The sequence below is a fragment of the Oncorhynchus kisutch genome, unplaced genomic scaffold, assembly GCF_002021735.2.
Source record: "Oncorhynchus kisutch isolate 150728-3 unplaced genomic scaffold, Okis_V2 Okis06b-Okis10b_hom, whole genome shotgun sequence".
NCBI lineage: Eukaryota > Metazoa > Chordata > Actinopteri > Salmoniformes > Salmonidae > Oncorhynchus > Oncorhynchus kisutch.
This window is the reverse complement of record NW_022261983.1, coordinates 6134558-6151437: the sequence shown is the minus strand read 5'-3', so window position 1 is coordinate 6151437 and position 16880 is coordinate 6134558. Positions and strand designations below refer to the sequence as shown.

The window sequence follows — 16880 nt, the reverse complement described above, 5'->3', positions numbered from 1 at the left end:
CAGCTACAGTTCTTAGTGAGTGAAGGCAGGGTACCATGGTAGGACAGTAGTTTAACGCAGCTACAGTACTTAGTGAGTGAAGGCAGGGTATCATGGTAGGACAGTAGTTTAAGACAGCTACAGTTCTTAGTGAGTGAAGGCAGGGTATCATGGTAGGACAGTAGTTTAACACAGCTACAGTACTTAGTGAGTGAAGGCAGGGTATCATGGTAGGACAGTAGTTTAACACAGCTACAGTTCTTAGTGAGTGAAGGCAGGGTATCATGGTAGGACAGTAGTTTAACCCAGCTACAGTACTTAGTGAGTGAAGGCAGGGTATCATGGTAGGACAGTAGTTTAACACAGCTACAGTACTTAGGCTCTAACCACATACTGCACCTGTAGCATCAGAAGACCAAGGTTAAGGAAGTGCCACATATGTGTGTGTTAACAGAGCTGCTGTCTCTGTCTGTGGTTCAATGTGTGTGTGTTCTTTACAGGGTTCTGTGTGAACCAGGTTATAACCTATGTATTTAGATGGCTGTGCAGTGACTGCTGATGTGTGACTTTGAACAGTAGATTTGACCCCCTGCCTGACACATATTACTGTGAGCCTCTCAAAGTACACAGTGTAACTGTAATTCATACAGATGTTTGATGCTCTTCCAAAGCCAAACCAGTAAAGTGACACTGACAGAACGGCGTTATAAACCTGTTTGTGCAATTAATGAGTGTACCTGTGTTTCTTTGTGCTCTTGTCAGCCACTCGTAAGTAACACACACACTATACCGTCTCAGCTGATCGTATCGGGCTGTGTGTGTGTGACGCCAGAGACTGACTGTTGACAACAACATTGCTGTCAGCATCAAAAGGACACAACAGCTCCAATAACACATTTTCATCATAACGCTCCTCAGGCGACAGCGCTGATGGAAGGGCAGCCTGTTTGTGTGTGTCTGTCTTTTCATGTTGACTTCTAACGTAATTGCTTAGAGACAAACTCTATGTCCACTTCATGAGTTCATCACAAACCCTGTGTTTTGTGTTGTTCTCCATCAGACCTGGGTTCATTTAAAATACTGTATCTGTGTTTTGATTTGCCTGTTGGAATGGAACCAATAGAAAAGTATTGAAATGGCAAACTGCAAGCCCCGCCCACCTGGCCCTCCAGGCAGGCTAAAGCAAATGCAAGAAAAAAAAAAAACAAGTTGTTTTTCTCCAGTATCCTTGTACCACAGTCATGCAGAAACCTTGTCATCCAGAAACCTCGTCATTCAGCCAAGCGTTCATAAAGGTGTGACACAAGGAGATGTTTCCAAGAGCACACAGTCTAACCAGAGAACACTTCAGCAACACCAGAGACTACACTGTATACACCAACACCAGAGAACACTTCAGCAACACCAGAGACTACACTGCACACAGTCTAACCAGAGAACACTTCAGCAACACGAGAGACTACACTGTATACACCAACACCAGAGACTACACTGTATACACCAACACCAGAGAACACTTCAGCAACACCAGAGACTACACTGTATACACCAACACCAGAGACTACACTGTATACACCAACACCAGAGACTACACTGTATACACCAACACCAGAGACAATACTGTTTACACCAACACCAGAGACTACACTGTATACACCAACACCAGAGACTACACTGTACAGTATACACCAACAAAAGAGACTACACTGTACGGTATACACCAACACCAGAGACTACACTGTACTGTATACACCAACAACAGAGACTACACTGTACTGTATACACCAACACCAGAGACTACACTGTATACACCAACACCAGAGACTACACTATACTGTATACACCAACACCAGAGACTACACTGTACAGTATATACCAACACCAGAGACTACACTGTACAGTATACACCAACACCAGAGACTACACTACACACACCAACACCAGAGACTACACTGTATACACAAACAGAGACTACACTGTATAGACCAACACCAGAGACTACACTGTACAGTATACACCAACACCAGAGACTACACTGTACGGTATACACCAACACCAGATACTACACTGTACTGTATACACCAACACCAGAGACTACACTGTACTGTATACACCAACACCAGAGACTACACTGTACAGTATACACCAACACCAGAGACTACACTGTACAGTATACACCAACACCAGAGACTACACTGTACTGTATACACCAACACCAGAGACTACACTGTACTGTATACACCAACACCAGATACTACACTGTACTGTATACACCAACACCAGAGACTACACTGTATACACCAACACCAGAGACTACACTGTACTGTATACACCAACACCAGAGACTACACTGTATACACCAACACCAGAGACTACACTGTATACACCAACTCTGACTCATCATAGGTCATCACTGCTAGGCCGTGTAGGTCATCTCTGTTAGGCCGTATATCACTGCTAGGCCGTGTAGGTCATCTCTGCTGACCTCAACACAGAGTCATGTGGTTCTGGTCTGGGTGATACGGCCTCAAGATTAAATATTTACCATCTAAAAATAGGAGTACAGCCCTGAAAACAGATGTACTCAACAACTCAGAATAGACACATTGAGGCTAAATCAATCCTTGAAGTCTCTGTCCAACTCTAACCCATCACCACTTCACTCTCCATCTCATCTCTAACCCATCACCACTTCACTCTCCATCTCTAACCCATCACCTCTTTACTCTCCATCTCATCTCTAACCCATCACCACTTCACTCTCCATCTCATCTCTAACCCATCACCACTTCACTCTCCATCTCTAACCAATCACCTCTTTACTCTCCATCTCATCTCTAACCCATCACCACTTCACTCTCCATCTCATCTCTAACCCATCACCACTTCACTCTCCATCTCTAACCCATCACCTCTTTACTCTCCATCTCATCTCTAACCCATCACCACTTCACTCTCCATCTCATCTCTAACCCATCCTCTTCACTCTCCATCTCATCTCTAACCCATCACCACTTCACTCTCCATCTCATCTCCAACCCATCACCTCTTTACTCTCCATCTCTAACCCATCACCACTTCACTCTCCATCTCATCTCTAACCCATCACCTCTTCACTCTGCATCTCATCTCTAACCCATCACCTCTTCACTCTCCATCTCATCTCTAACCCATCACCTCTTCACTCTCCATCTCATCTCTAACCCATCACCTCTTCACTCTCCATCTCATCTCTAACCCATCACCTCTTCACTCTCCATCTCATCTCTAACCCATCACCTCTTCACTCTCCATCTCATCTCTAACCCATCACCATTTCACTCTCCATCTCATCTCTAACCCATCACCTCTTCACTCTCCATCTCATCTCTAACCCATCACCACTTCACTCTCCATCTCTAACCCATCACCCTCTTCACTCTCCATCTCATCTCTAACCCATCACCTCTTCACTCTCCATCTCATCTCTAACCCATCACCTCTTCACTCTCCATCTCATCTCTAACCCATCACCATTTCACTCTCCATCTCATCTCTAACCCATCACCTCTTCACTCTCCATCTCATCTCTGACCCATCACCACTTCACTCTCCATCTCATCTCTAACCCATCACCACTTCACTCTTCATCTCATCTCTAACCCATCACCACTTCACTATCCATCTCTAACCCATCACCTCTTCACTCTCCATCTCTAACCCATCACCTCTTCACTCTCCATCTCTAACCCATCACCTCTTCACTCTCCATCTCTAACCCATCACCTCTTCACTCTCCATCTCTAACCCATCACCACTTCACTCTCCATCTCTAACCCATCACCACTTCACTCTCCATCTCATCTCTAACCCATCACCACTTCACTCTCCATCTCATGTCTAACCCATCACCTCTTCACTCTCCATCTCATCTCTAACCCATCACCACTTCACTCTCCATCTCATCTCTGACCCATCACCACTTCACTCTCCATCTCTAACCCATCCTCTTCACTCTCCATCTCTAACCCATCACCACTTCACTCTCCATCTCTAACCCATCCCCTCTTCACTCTCCATCTCTAACCCATCACCTCTTCACTCTCCATATCTAACCCATCACCACTTCACTCTCCATCTCTAACCCATCACCACTTCACTCTCCATCTCATCTCTAACCCATCACCACTTCACTCTCCATCTCTAACCCATCACCTCTTCACTCTCCATCTCTAACCCATCACCTCTTCACTCTCCATATCTAACCCATCACCACTTCACTCTCCATCTCATCTCTAACCCATCACCACTTCACTCTCCATCTCTAACCCATCACCTCTTCACTCTCCATCTCTAACCCATCACCTCTTCACTCTCCATCTCTAACCCATCACCTCTTCACTCTCCATCTCTAACCCATCACCACTTCACTCTCCATCTCTAACCCATCACCTCTTCACTCTCCATCTCTAACCCATCACCTCTTCACTCTCCATCTCTAACCCATCACCTCTTCACTCTCCATCTCTAACCCATCACCTCTTCACTCTCCATCTCTAACCCATCACCTCTTCACTCTCCATCTCTAACCCATCACCTCTTCACTCTCCATCTCTAACCCATCACCTCTTCACTCTCCATCTCTAACCCATCACCTCTTCACTCTCCATCTCTAACCCATCACCTATTCACTCTCCATCTCTAACCCATCACCTCTTCACTCTCCATCTCTAACCCATCACCTCTTCACTCTCCATCTCCAACCCATCACCTCTTTACTCTCCATCTCATGTCTAACCCATCACCTCTTCACTCTCCATCTCATGCCAAACCCATCACCTCTTCACTCTCCATCTCTGACCCATCACCACTTCACTCTCCATCTCTGACCCATCACCACTTCACTCTCCATCTCATCTCTGACCCATCACCTCTTCACTCTCCATCATCTCTAACCCATCTCTCTCCCTTTCTTGACTGTCTCTCTCTCGAATTTCCTCCTACTCCTTCTGTCTCTTTCTGTTTCTCTCCTTAGTCCTCCACCCGATCTCTCTCTACCTCTCTCTCTCTCTCTCTCTCTCTCTCTCTCTCTCTCTCTCTCTCTCTCTCTCTGTTAGATTTTTCAATAGTCACCCTTAGGACTTCTAAGATTCTTAGAAAGAGTCTTCTGCTGATTTAATATGTGACCTGACTCGTCCTGACTTGTATTACAATCACACCTGGGTCATGTTCATTAGGGCACAGCATAGCAAAATATTTAGAAATGGAGAATGGAAACAAGAGTTTCTTAATGGACAAACTCTGATAGAACTTCCCAGTTTTGTCTTCAGTTTCGTGCCTTGTGAATACGACCACGTTTTACTGACGTTGATCCTATAATACGGTTGAAGTTTAGTTTTACACACACACACACTTCTCTGTGCGTATGGTAGCTGATAACGCTGCTATTAGCAGTGACTGAAATAGACCCTGGGGAAACGAGGGGCCAAGGACCTCAAACATACAGTGACTCAACCAGAGCTGGTGTGTATGTGTTTATGGTAAACGTGCGCGTGTGTGTGCGTGCGTGTGTGTGTGTACTAGTCAGCACTTCCTGTGATTTCAGTTGTGCCTACTGACCCTAAGGCAGACACAGTAGCAGCAGCAGCACATCAGCTCACCATTCCCCTAATCATTACTCTTTAACTTATCATTAAATCTATTTGTGGGTAAACGTTACGAGTTAATGTTCATCTGACCATTTGTTTCTTTAGTTGAACTTCCATTAGTCATTAATAGCCAATGATTAAATATCTGACCCTCCAGTCAAGGTGTAAGGCTGGGGTCACACTAAGTATGAGTGTTCTTTGTGTGTGCAGGCCTCGTCACTGTTTGTAGTGACCGTTGCAGTCCCTTCTCTCTTAATCTATTTCTCTCTCTTCCCCTCCTCTCTTCCCCTCCTCTCTCCCCCCTCTCTTCCTCCTCTCTTCCCCTCCTCTCTCCCCCTCTCTCCCTCCTCTCTCCCCCTCTCTTCCTCCTCTCTTTCCCTCCTCTCTCCCCCCTCTCTTCCTCCTCTCTCCCCCCTCTCTTCCTCCTCTCTCTCCTCCTCTCTCCCCCCTCTCTTCCCTCCTCTCTCCCCCCTCTCTTCCTCCTCTCTCCCCCCTCTCCCTCCTCTCTCCCCTCCTCTCTCCCCCCTCTCTTCCTCCTCTCTTCTCCTCCTCTCTCCCCCCTCTCTCCCCCCTCTCTTCCTCCTCTCTTCCTCCTCTCTTCCCCTCCTCTCTCCCCCCTCTCTTCCTCCTCTCTTCCCCTCCTCTCTCCCTCCTCTCTCCCTCCTCTCTCCCCTCCTCTCTTCCCCTCCTCTCTCCCCCCTCTCTTCCTCCTCTCTTCCCCTCCTCTCTCCCCCCTCTCTCCCCCCTCTCTCCCCCCTCTCTTCCTCCTCTCTTCCTCCTCTCTTCCCCTCCTCTCTTCCCCTCCTCTCTCCCCCCTCTCTTCCTCCTCTCTTCCCCTCCTCTCTCCCCCTCTCTTCCTCCTCTCTTCCCCTCCTCTCTCCCTCCTCTCTTCCCCTCCTCTCTTCCCCTCCTCTCTTCCTCCTCTCTTCCCCTCCTCTCTCCCCCCTCTCTTCCTCCTCTCTTCCCCTCCTCTCTTCCCCCCCTCTCTCCCTCCTCTCTTCCCCCCTCTCTTCCCCTCCTCTCTTCCCCTCCTCTCTTCCCCTCCTCTCTTCCTCCTCTCTTCCCCTCCTCTCTCCCCCCTCTCTTCCTCCTCTCTTCCTCCTCTCTTCCCCTCCTCTCTCCCCCCTCTCTCCCTCCTCTCTTCCCCTCCTCTCTCCCCCCTCTCTTCCCCTCTCTCATTCCCTCTCCCTGAATTCCCCCACCTTAAGTTTCTCCGGCCACTACCATTTTAGCCTGGGTGGGTACCAGTCTGTATGTGTCATCATGCCAAACATGACAAGGAGTTGATAGCATGATATGATAGCACCAACAGATCAGGGACAAAGCTACTACTCTCCATCCCTCTTTGACCATCCAAATCTCTCTCCCCTTCCTCTACCCCCCCCCCCCCCCCCCCCACGCACACACACACACACACACTCTCTCTCTCTTCCCATCTCTCTGGTTCAAGGCTCATTTGCTAATGACAGTGTTGGCCCGAGGTAATTACAACCTTAGATTAAGAGTCGTTTATCTTTTTTTACGGCCTCACTGAAACATGGCAATTTGCGGTGGCTCTCTGGGATGTGTTCGCTCTCTCTCTCTCCCTCCCCCTTGTCCTCTCTCTCATTCCCGCTCTTGCCTTTTCTCTCTGGCCCCAGTTCTCACTTTTGGTTAGTGGCCGGTTTTCAGATTTTTGCCATTTTCCAGACCGAGCGAGAAAGAGGGAACGAGAGAGGAGAAAGAGGGAACGAGAGAGGAGGAGAAATAGGTTGATTCCAATCCAAAGGCTGAGAGGGCAGTTTCTGAATCTGAACGTCTGTCTTTCCAACTGTAATTCAGTCTTTCAGGGGGCACATCTGTCTCGGAGCCCCATCTCTCCTCTTCAAACGCGAATTCTGAGCGTTGGCAAGAGGGAGTGTGTGAGACAGGAGTTATTTGCGGTTTGCGTTCGGCTCAAGCCGGGCTCCGCTTGTAGCCTTTGCGTGCTCGTGTATATTTATACAGAGTTTTTGAAGTGGTTCTTTGGAACGCATCATTTGGCTGGAACGGCTTGAGTCTTCTTCAATTTGGCTTGGCGGGCAAACACCGTGAGGGGATCGGTTTGCTTTTCGCATACCGCCGGGTCAGCATTGATGTGCGAGGCCCTTTGAAGAGATTAAAGCCAGGGGCTTTCTTTAAGCGCCCTGCCCAAGAAAGCTGCTCTAACTCTGGGACGTCAACAGTGGCTCGCCCTGTGTATTGTGGAACACCTGATTCTGGTGGTGGGATTGAGGCCTACATTGAACTCATTGTGACACTGTGACTGTAGCTAAGATCCAAATAAACACACATACACACACAACCAAATGTGTGTGTGTGTGTAGGCACAAACACACTCCAAACATGCTGATTGTAACACATACACTCCGACACACACCCCCTTGCTAATTGGGATGCACGCTTGCTTTCACACGGTTTCACTAATACAAAACACACATAGGCACACACACAAAAACACACACAGGTTTCTTATGCCTTGCCAGCTCCAACTCCCTGCCTGCTGTGTGACTGCCCTGCTCCCATCCTCTCCCCCCCTCACCAGGCCTCCTCGCCTCGCCACCTGACTTTTAACACCCTAATCCGTTGTTGCAGAGGGTGGAAGGCCCTCCACCCTAATCCCTGGTTGTAAAGGGTGGAGGGCCTCAGACGACCACTCCTAATTGAGTATAAAAGGGGGGCTACTGGCTGGAGAACACTGTGTGATATGAAATTCCTTTGCTCTTAGAGACCAGAGGAGCAGAGCAGTTGCCTGGTCCTAGGTAGGTGTGCACGTGTCCGTGTGTGAGAGTTTGGACAGTACAGCAGGAAAATGCTGGTGGGTTGTTATTCTGACACTGGTAGACTGAGACTTGTCATCACACTTCTTCTAAATAGATTAATGGCAGTTTTCCAATTACCCTGAAGCAGAGATTAAACCCTGGTGTGGTCACATGTCTGAAACAAATGCCAAGAGTGGCTTTCCCTCCAGGGGTAATGTGTGTGACTACCTGTCTGTCCCTCCAGGGGTAATGTGTGTGTGACTACCTGTCCGACCCTCCAGGGGTAATGTGTGTGACTACCTGTCTGTCCCTCCAGGGGTAATGTGTGTGACTACCTGTCTGTCCCTCCAGGGGTAATGTGTGTGTGACTACCTGTCTGTCCCTCCAGGGGTAATGTGTGTGTGTGACTACCTGTCTGTCCCTCCAGGGGTAATGTATGTGTGACTACCTGTCTGTCTCTCGAGGGGTAATGTGTGTGTGGCTACCTGTTTGTGGTTCGGTTGGTGGGTGCTTGTTTGTGTGTATGTGTGCGTGCCTGCATGATTATGCACAGAGTGTGTGTGAGCAGGAGAAGAGGGGGCCAGCCTCTCTCTCTGACAGGAGACATGTGTTTAATTATTTTAATGGTGTTAAATAGCCGAGCCCCCCCAGGGTCCCCCTGACCAGGCCTCACCTCCACGAGCAGCCAGTCACAAGAGGGGTCCCAGGGCCACTGGGTTATCCACCCGGTCAGTGTGTGTGTGTTTTACGTTAATACCCTCAACAAACGGACACATGGACATAAACTTAGACCCATACACACATCTATACACAAGTGCTCCTAGTCTAAATCTAGGGTCTTGGCAGTGTTGAGGTTAAACAATCTCAGTGATTCCATCGTCCCTGTCATCTCAGTCAAGTATCTCTCTCTGTCTCTGTCTCTCTCTCTCTCTCTCTCCCTCAATCTCTCTCTCCTTTTCTTTTCTTTTTCATGGCCTGATAATTCCTACCATCTCCCCGCCACCGTCTCTGTCCCGTCCAGAAAGCCTCTCAGCACTGAGAAGTGACAGGGTCTTCTCTTGTGCCAAGTAGTCAATGCTCAAATACTGAGACACACAGCAGAGGAGATAGTACCTACCACAGGAGGCTGTTGAGGGGAGGACGGCTCATAATAATGTCTGGAATTACGTGGAGTGGTGAATGGAAATGGTATGGAAACCATGTAAATTCAATTTATTCCATTGCAGCCATTACTATGAGCCCGTCCTCCCCAAATAAGGTGCCACCAGCCACCTGTGGCACCCACGAAACACAAATAGAAAGGAGACAGACCACATAGTGATCCAGTCTGAACTGTGTCTCTGTATCTGTCATTATAGTGACACACTTCCCCCTGTCTTCTCATGACCATAGTGGTCCAGTCTGAACTGTGTCTCTGTTACTGTGTCTGTCATTATAGTGACACACTTCCCCCTGTCTTCTCATGACCATAGGGGTCCAGTCTGAACTGTGTCTCTGTTACTGTGTCTGTCATTATAGTGACACACTTCCCCCTGTCTTCTCATGACCATAGGGGTCCAGTCTGAACTGTGTCTCTGTTACTGTGTCTGTCATTATAGTGACACACTTCCCCCTGTCTTCTCATGACCATAGGGGTCCAGTCTGAACTGTGTCTCTGTTACTGTGTCTGTCATTATAGTGACACACTTCCCCCGGTCTTCTCATGACCATAGGGGTCCAGTCTGAACTGTGTCTCTGTTACTGTGTCTGTCATTATAGTGACACACTTCCCCCTGTCTTCTCATGACCATAGTGGTCCAGTCTGAACTGTGTCTCTGTTACTGTGTCTGTCATTATAGTGACAGTCTTGTCATGACCATAGGGGTCCAGTCTGAACTGTGTCTCTGTTACTGTGTCTGTCATTATAGTGACAGTCTTGTCATGACCATAGGGGTCCAGTCTGAACTGTGTCTCTGTTACTGTGTCTGTCATTATAGTGACAGTCTTGTCATGACCTATGCATGGCAGGGACAACGTTTTGTACACATGGCCCTTGGTAGTCCATGAAACATTCACTGTCTACTGTATAGCACACACACATACGAATAGCCACACTTCTGTTCAAGCCAACGTCAGTCTGTCTGGCTAATATGTAGCCTGGGTGAGAGGTCTGCAGCTATAGGCTACATACAGTACTTGACTGTGTAATGACAGCTTCATCTCTCCTTTCAAAACACATAGGGCGGAAATAGTCCCCCGTGAAGATGATCCTCGCACGAAGGGTTATTGGAGTAGTTTACCCCGCCATTTGTTGGGCCCGCAGTGAAAGATTAAGCGATTTTCCGTGCCTGTGTGCGGGCGCGCAGAGCCAGCAGATGGATCTCGCTCAGAAATAAGACTGTTGCTACGTACCTCAATATTCAAATGTTTGGAAAATTGTAGCGGTTCGACTTGGCGAGATAACATGAACAGCCCCCCGTGCGGTCATCTGGATGTTGTTTGGGAAAGGTGGGCTGGATACGTTTATTATGATCACTGTTAAAGTTTGTTGACACAAATAATAGGCCTTTTCATGATTTATCACATGTTTATGGTAGCATCTGGTTTATATCCATGTAGTTTGTTATTGGGAGGAATTGTTAGATATATAGACATATCCTATAGATTTGAGTAAAGTATCATGCGTATATCTGTTACGCATTTCAATTACGCATGGGATGTAGGCTTGTAGCAATGAGGAGATAACTGTTGGTGATTTATTTATATAATTCCCCTACATTTTAAACGTTTTAACAACTGTTTTCCTAGAGTTTTCTCCGACGTTATTCAGTGTCTGAGTAGTTTTAAGTTGAAAGGCAACTCGCATGATTTTACTGATGACTTTAGCAAACTCCGACGCACATGAATCATTAGACTGAAGATCAATAGCTGTTTGAAACCAGAACAAGTGTTTTCCAGATGTTCCAGGTGCTAATGGAAACGTTAATAACTGAGTACCTACCCTACAGGTGGGGAGGTAGATACTATTTGTATTGCTGCGCAGCAATAACCATCATGTTGAAATAAACACAGTCGAAATCAATTGCGCTAATACGGAACCAAAACTGGCAACTGGTTCGAACACTTGATCTTTTAATTGAAATTAATTGGTTATTTTGTCATGGGACTGCAGGTTCTCCAAATCAATGCGAGGTCCTTGCTGGCTGTTCAGCTGCAAATTCACAGCAAGCCCATGGATAATAACAGTTCATCTCGTTTTACCCGGTGTGACCAAACATATTTTCCCCCAGAACTAGACCAGCCTATACCATTAGCCTACCTTTGAACTCGTAGCGAACAGAGCAAATTAGACGCTTAGTTTTTGTATTTTGAAACCAGTTGTTTGTTGAACGTCCCTATCCTATAACCTATGCCGTGTGTGTTCTCATCTGGGCCGGTCCCCAGCACCAGCCGCACGTCGAAAACAGCTTCTCCCGGTGGTAAAAAAAAAGGACCGGCGCGGTCTAGACGCCAGCTCTGCCCAGCACAGCGTCCTGTGGTCAAACACTTAAGCAGCCTACTAGTTAGTGATAAAGTTACGATTGAAGTGTTTCCAGCTGTTGTTACGCACAGATTAGAGAAATGATGTGGCGTTTGACTTTCCTATACTGATTTGTTATCGCTCTTTTGGCTATGAGTGATTTTGAATATTTGTAAATTATGTGTAAATTATTGAATGTTTTTAAGTGATGTTGAATGTTTATGTTTAAATGATCCTCCGTTTGGTACAAATTCGAAGCTGACAGCCTGTTGTTTACAGCAGGTTGTAGGTCTTGTAGGGTTCTCATTCAGTGCGGTGAGAAGGTGTCTGGAATGGGTGAACATTTCACCTCTAGCCAACTCCTGTCATAGAACGTTAAAACAGCATAACGTAACAGGGGTGGGAGTGTGGAGTCTGTAGAAGGGTGGTGTGTACTAGTAAGCATATATGTTTCTTAAAAACTAATGTCTCTTTATGAAGAATAATAATAATAATAAATCATACATTTTCAATGTAATAATGTTATTGAAAAAACGTACCGGTTCTGTTCCCTGCGTGAAGTTTGAGTTGCGGCGCACTCAGAAATGTGTGCTACATAATATTTTTATCCAAGAGGACCCACGTAGAGCAAGTAAACAGTTGGAAATCCTTTCGTCGTCCGTGGTGCACTCTGTCAAAAGTCCCCGAAACTGTGCAGCAGCATAAAGTTATTCAGATACATTAAAACTCTTCAGCCACCGGTGTCTAGCGAGTGGTTGAAAGCTCCACGTCGAGGAATGCGCTTCAAGTGTCCGGCGAGAGCCCATAAGCTTCCCGACCCCAAGACAAAAGCGCTTTATTGGCGAATGGAACGGAGAGTTTTAACGAGAATGGGAGGGGCGACTCGAGGCGAGCTAGAACGCGACCCAGAGCGATCAAAACTCCACACTACTGTCTGCTGCAGGGGCCTGGAAAGCAGCGCTCATATGCTGCGCGCTCCTCCTTGACAGATACAGTTGGGGCAACGCAACAAAACAAATGGCTACATGTTTATTTTAGTCTATCAGCCTATATTTGTTATTCTTGGATAATTGTTCATATGGGCTTGATGTATGAAATGGAAAAGCGAACAGCCTTGTATTTTGACTGTCAATCACTTGGCATTTGAGAAAAGCGCGTGTCAATTGTCAAGTCTCTCATTGGCACGTATGGTGTCTTAATTCATGAATGTTGTTGCACCGTTTAACTGGGAGATTGGGAGGCTTTGAATACGTCCTACTGCTGAGTTGCCTTACAGCGCGTCGGCAGCTGGCACCCTATTTTAAAGTGTCTTAGAATCGGTTTCCAATGAGGTGAAGTAATGGGATATCTATCAGTACTGGTGTAACCATGTCACATACTCAGATATAGATACTTTTAGAAACATACTATGTCTCAGAATTGTCCATAATATAGTTGGGAACAGGACAGAAGTGATCTAAAAGGAGCTATTCATATTCACGCATTGCATGGAATTCTGTTTGTTATAAGTAGTCTAATTCCTTATATAATATGTTTATATCTACAGGACTCTCAATCTAGGCCTATACAGGATAACTCAAAAAATGTTCAAATGAATCCAACTATTTTAAACAGAGCTCTCTCTTCTGATGTGTTAACGACTGGATTTGGTCATCCATAGCAGTGCAGCCATAGGGCATTCTACCACGATGCTTGTTGCCACACGACTGTGAAAGTAATTGGGCTGAGGTCAACACTCCCCCTGTATATTTGTGGGTGGCTCCCCCCGGCTCTGTAGGTGTACCTTGGCTGGGTCCGGCCCCTGCAAGGGCAAGATTCAACAAACACACCACAGGCCTCTGGCTCCTGGGCCGGTGCAAGTGTGTCTCTGGACATGTTTTGGCCCTATTCTGTGTGGAATAAGGGACACTTCAGAATGGCTGAACTGTGCTTTATTTACAGCTGTTTTCACAACTGTTACTGTCATTCCTCATTTATGCCACTGTGGCTCGTTCTTCTTCCATAGTTTACCCACAGTTATGATCCATATAACACACACACACACACACACACACACACACACACACACACACACACACACACACACACACACACACACACACACACAGAGTTATAGGGAAAACAAACACTAAACGACAAATGACTGTAAATTGCAGGAATAGACAAACGACTTCATGCATGTTCTCCAGGCCCAGATGTACTAGTCCCATATAGTCCATTATGTTTTCAAAGAACATCATCCTGAATCCTCTCTAGCAGTTTATCACAACTACAGAGATTCACACATACAAATCACCCAGCAGTGCCTCATCCTCCATCTACTGTGTGTATCTCTCTCTCTCCCTCTTGTGCTCCAGAGTGGCGCAGCGGTCTAAGGCACTGCATCTCAGTGCTAGAGGCGTCACTACAGACACCCTGGTTCAAATCCAGGCTGTATCACAACCGGCCGTGATTGGGAGTCCCATAGGGCGGTGCACAATTGGCCCAGTGTCGTCCAGGGTTGGCCGTCATTGTAAATAAGAATTTGTTCTTATCTGACTTGCCTAGTTAAATAAAGGTTTCCCTGCCTCACTTCTTCCCCCACCATATCTCCACCCCACCCCCACACCCATATCTCTCCGACGACAGCTTTAGATAAACACTGTGGGGGTACACACACACTACACACACACAAACACAGGCATACACACACACCACCCCGACTACCCCTGCTCTGTTCTGTTTACCTCCAGTCATCACACACAACCCATATAGATGTAGACAGTGGACTATGGTGGGCTACACATGCAGTGATGTTGAAAGGTCTGGACCATATGCATTATGAGTGGTGGGGGTGTAGTGTAAATCAGGGTTGCTGTAATAACCTGAGCCCGGTGCCGTCAGCACGTTCAGCTCCCTAATCATTATGGCCCAGTTAAAGATGGCGACACGGAATCCGGACCACTGTAGTGTTGCCCAGGGGAACCAGTACAACAGTGAGCTGGTTGGGGTTGGTCCAAGAGCCCTGACCCTGCCAGCCAAAGGCTCCAAACTGAAGTACTACTTATCCACACAGCAGCCTCCTCCTACCCCTTTCTCTTCCTTTCCATGCTTCTCTCTCTTTTCTCTCTCTTCTTTCTCTCCAATTATAGAGCTTTTTTTTACCATTTCGCTGCTCGGCTGTTTTTCTTTTCTTGCTTACTTTCTTTTTTGTTTGTTCCCCCTTTGTTTGTTCCCCCTTTGTTTGTTCCCCCTTTGTTTGTTCCCCTCCTCTTATTTTCTGCTTTTTCTTTCCATCTACTTTCATTCCCCCTTTTCTGATATCTTGTATTATTATCTTTATGGTTTCTTCTCTGACTTTTCCTCTGTTCTTCCTCTCTGATTCTGAACTCCTTCTCTTTCTCAGTCTTCTGTTCTCTCTCTCTCTATTCCTCTCCCTCTTTCTCAGTCTTCTGTTCTCTCTCTTTCTATTCCTCTCCCTCTTTCTCAGTCTTCTGTTCTCTCTATTCCTCTCCCTCTTTCTCAGTCTCCTGTTCTCTCTTTCTCTCCCTCTTTCTCAGTCTTCTGTTCTCTCTTTCTATTCCTCTCCCTCTTTCTCAGTCTTCTGTTCTCTCTTTCTATTCCTCTCCCTCTTTCTCAGTCTTCTGTTCTCTCTCTCTTTCTCTCCCTCTTTCTCAGTCTTCTGTTCTCTCTTTCTATTCCTCTCCCTCTTTCTCAGTCTTCTGTTCTCTCTTTCTATTCCTCTCCCTCTTTCTCAGTCTTCTGTTCTCTCTTTCTATTCCTCTCCCTCTTTCTCAGTCTTCTGTTCTCTCTTTCTATTCCTCTCCCTCTTTCTCAGTCTTCTGTTCTCTCTCTATTCCTCTCCCTCTTTCTCAGTCTTCTGTTCTCTCTTTCTATTCCTCTCCCTCTTTCTCAGTCTTCTGTTCTCTCTTTCTATTCCTCTCCCTCTTTCTCAGTCTTCTGTTCTCTCTTTCTATTCCTCTCCCTCTTTCTCAGTCTTCTGTTCTCTCTCTTTCTCTCCCTCTTTCTCAGTCTTCTGTTCTCTCTTTCTATTCCTCTCCCTCTTTCTCAGTCTTCTGTTCTCTCTTTCTATTCCTCTCCCTCTTTCTCAGTCTTCTGTTCTCTCTTTCTATTCCTCTCCCTCTTTCTCAGTCTTCTGTTCTCTCTTTCTATTCCTCTCCCTCTTTCTCAGTCTTCTGTTCTCTCTCTATTCCTCTCCCTCTTTCTCAGTCTTCTGTTCTCTCTCTATTCCTCTCCCTCTTTCTCAGTCTTCTGTTCTCTCTTTCTATTCCTCTCCCTCTTTCTCAGTCTTCTGTTCTCTCTTTCTATTCCTCTCCCTCTTTCTCAGTCTTCTGTTCTCTCTTTCTATTCCTCTCCCCCTTTCTCAGTCTTCTGTACTCTCTCTTTCTATTCCTCTCCCTCTTTCTCAGTCTTCTGTTCTCTCTCTTTCTCTCCCTCTTTCTCCTTCCTCTTTCTTCTTTTACATTGTAGGCCTTCCTACCTGCCCTCATTCTATTCTTATGGAACATAGAACATGGAGTCTGGTTGAATGGTTGAACTGGTGTAGGGAAGTGTAGGACCTCTGTGATAAAGACCAGTGGCTATCAATTTACATCAACTGTATGTCCATAAAGCACATACATGACATCCTGTAACTCCATACTGAACAGGACGTCATGTTAGTGGTGGACAGTGTTACATACAGGACGTCCTGTAACTCCATACTGAACGGGACGTCATGTTAGTGGTGGACAGTGTTACATACAGGACGTCATGTTAGTGGTGGACAGTGTTACTGGTCCAGAGTCTGCTCTGCACCAGTCTCTCACTGGACTCACTGAGTCGCTATTTATAGAACCTGCTCACATAATGGTGTTTCCACCTGGGCCTCAACAGAGGAAGACTTGAATCTCCCTGGCTCCTGAATGAGAGAGAGAGACACTCACACACATACACAGAGAGAGAGAGAGAAGGATACACACACACACATAGAGAGAGAGAAGGAGACGCACACAC

The 16880-nt window shown here is 46.6% G+C and overlaps 2 protein-coding genes across 3 annotated transcripts in view; one reads left to right on the top strand and one right to left on the bottom strand.

The window, feature by feature from the left end:
- The window catches only part of vasnb (vasorin b), a 46263-nt gene extending 33523 nt beyond the window's left edge, over positions 1-12740 (bottom strand). For both annotated transcript variants that reach the window (XM_031813926.1, XM_031813925.1), the window contains exon 1: positions 12425-12740. The gene's annotated coding sequence lies outside the window, so the exon portion shown is untranslated. The remainder of the gene's footprint in view (positions 1-12424) is intronic.
- The window catches only part of coro7 (coronin 7), a 244011-nt gene that overhangs the window by 161304 nt on the left and 65827 nt on the right, over positions 1-16880 (top strand). The window lies entirely within an intron of this gene.